Below are 3,307 nucleotides of genomic sequence, written 5' to 3' on the forward strand. Positions count from 1 at the left end.
CAGTGGAACTAGTCGAAGAAACGTTGACACTGAGCATTTCATGGGGTCGCAATCAGGTCAACTTTAGGAGTGCCCCAAACTGCAAAAATCAGAAATATTTTCTGCTCAGCTTCCATTCCCCATGACTGACAAAATAACACCTCAGTGAGTGTGGCAAAGAATTCTGGGTGCCTGGGAGATATGCTGCTGTCAAGTCCAGAAGGTTGACCTCTGCCCACTGAAAAATCATCTTTGCAATATGAAGAAGGAAAATACTTCTTTCCCCATCTGACAGGCCAAATATGCTACCCCTGTTCTGTTATCCAGAAGCATTTTCACCCATTGGACCGAGATGAGAGACCGGAAAAGACTTCAAAGCCTCGAAGGCTGCCAACAGCTCTAAGTGATTGTATGCTCTCGAGGGGATCCAATTCCAACGCCCTTGCGCCTGCATCCCCTGACAGTGTGCTCCCAACCCTGGAGACTGGCATCTGAAGTAACAGTGATCCAGGGTTGAGGGACCTGCTCGGTAAGAGGTTCTCCCTGGAAGTCCACCACTGATGTCCACCACCGAAAAGAACCCCTTACCACCTTTGAAAGAAAAATAGGCTGACGCAGGGAGCGTCTTGTCCACTCCTGAAGAAAACAAAACTGGAGGCTGCACAAATGCCATTGAGCCCATGGAACAACCAGGATGGTAGAATTCAGCATTCCCAGAAAACTCATGCAACATCTGGCCTCCACAAACTTCTTCTGCATGATCTGATGAGCCAATCTTGGAATGTGAATGATCTTGTCCTGAGGCAACAGAATCTTGTTTCCTGAGTGTTGAAAATCAGGTACCGAAGGACCTTAACGTGAACTTAAAGTGACATTAAAGTAAGAAAAATGTTTCCCTCCCCCAATGTTAATGTTAGCACTTACCTTAAATGAGGTTTCTTAATCCGATTTACCTCTTCTTTCCTGATGTTTTCATCTGTCTCTCCAGCGGTGTGGCGGCTCTCCAATCCAGCATTGACTCCTCTCTGCTTGCATGCACTTCCGATCCAGTGGTGCCTGCATGCAGGTGCACGCGTCCATAGACTTACCTTGCGTCTCTGCTCGTCTCCCGGCCGAAAATCCGAACTGCGCATGCCCCCGCCCCAAGATGCTTTGCGGCCGCCCGAGCAATTTCGGATTCTCAGGCGGGAACGCGCGACTAAAACAGGGTAAGTTTAAACCGCTGTTAAAGCGTTTTTTTTCCAAAAAAATTTTTTTTGCCTATATCTACTGCTCGCTAGCATGGTGAGGATGAACCTCCTGAAGGTCCAAGGGGCCGTGGCTAGGCCAAACAGGAGACATTGGGATTGAAGATGTAGTCCCTGTACCATGAACCTTAAGTACGTTTGGTGATCTTCAGCTACCGGTATATGCAGATATGTATCAGCTGGATCTATAGAAAGTAGCCAGTCGTGTTCCTGGACTGCTGACATCACCATTTGTAGAGACTCCATCTGAAAATGTGGCACCTTCAAAAAAGTATTGAGGTACCTCTGGTTCAGAACTGGAGGAAAATTCCCAGATGATTTGCGAACTAGGAATATGGGAGAGTGAATGGCCATCCCTCTCTCCGAAGCCAGCACCAGACAGATTGCTCTTGAGCCCAGTAATTCTTTTAATGCATGGCGCCTCTCTCGTTGAGTGGGCAAAGCAGTCTCCACAAACATCCTTCTGGGGAGGGCGAACGGTTGAATTTCAAACTATGTCCGCTGCAGACAACTTTCTTTCCCTGCCCAGACTTCCCCAAGCAACGCTAAGCGTGCTCCTACAGGGGCGGCCACACGAAAGCTGCCACGATTCACTCCTCTGCCTGGTCTAAAGGGCTTGGCCCTTCTTCTATCTTGCGGAAAGAGACCCAACTTCTCACCTGTGACTCGCTGAAGAGCATCTTCCAGAGTCTTGCCAAATAAAGATCTTCCTAAGAAAGGGATGGAACAAAGACCTTGCTTTGATGCAGCATCTGCTGACCAATGTTATCAACCACAAAGCCCATCTAGCCTTGACTGATAAGGACATCATCCGCGCCACTGCGGCCTCCGCAACAAACTCCACAGATAACTTTAATTCTGATTTTAAAGCCTATTCTGCATTTCCAATCCAAGATCTAAGCGCCCTGGCTACAGTCGTGAGCTCCACAGGAAGGCTTGCAGGCTGCATCTGCCGTGGTGTAGATCCTCTTCAGATCTGTGTCCACCGTGTGGTCCATCAAGTCCCTAAATGTCACCAAATCATTCAGCGGAAGAGCCACATACCTTGCCAAACGTTGTAAAGCAGCATCCACCTTAGGGGGAAGTCACACAACTCAGAGTCTGAAGTCTTCAAGGGACACAGTTTAGATATTCTATTCTGCAAGCTAACCCACTTATCAGGCTTCGCCCACTCTTCCTTGATCATTTCCTTAAACTCAAACATCAATGGAAAAGTAGGCAATTTGTTCCTCAATGTAATATTTGCGATCCTTCGCCTCCGAAGGTTGTGCCTCCTCCTCCTAATTAATAGCTTCCTTTACTGCTTTTACAAATGGCGCTACTAGCGCAAAATTGAACATTTGGGACTCTTCAGAAGCTTCTTCTGAATCCGATAACTGAAAATCCGAAGGAGTGGGTAAAGGTTGATGGGACTTCCAATGTAACCCTGAAGTAGAGGCCTCTGAAGATTTTTTTATCTTCCAAAAACTGCTGTCTACTCCTAGCCACCACCTCCTGAATACAAGTTTGAACCTCTCTTGCTTCAGACTCCTTTCCACCCACAATGTCCTTGAAGCAAGACTCGCATACAAGCATCCCAGGTTTTGCTCGAGCACCACAGGCCCAACACTGTCCAGCCGGTGGGCGAGGAGACCTGCGACGATGACCATATGGACTAACTTGAACTTCCATCTCCATCTGCGGGGAGCGTGACCCTCTTTTATGCTGAGAACTTCTTACTTACCTCCGATGGTCTGAACTATCTGAATGGCCATGGCGTGACTTGGAGGATTTTCTGGAGGCTTAGGGCGTCTTCCTTTGGAAACAAACCAGGAATGTTATAAGCAGGCTCAGAAAGGGCTGACTCTTCATAGTCAAGCAATGTCCTATAGGACTTTCTCCACCACCCCCCCCCCCCCCCCCCCCCGCCCCTGAACGCAGGGAGTGAGCCGGCTTGCATTCCAATGCGTTCTAGAAGCGCCGCAGTCCTGTCCCCCTGCGGTACTCGTGTGGCTGAATGTTGCCAATGTTGCACACATTCAGCCGGCAGCGAACACTGCGGGAGCATAGCTGTAGCTAGCTCCTTTTGCGCCCGAGGCAAG

This window comes from Nanorana parkeri, unplaced genomic scaffold (assembly GCF_000935625.1).
Source record: "Nanorana parkeri isolate BGI_ZX_2015 unplaced genomic scaffold, ASM93562v1 scaffold752, whole genome shotgun sequence".
NCBI classification, from domain to species: Eukaryota; Metazoa; Chordata; class Amphibia; order Anura; family Dicroglossidae; genus Nanorana; species Nanorana parkeri.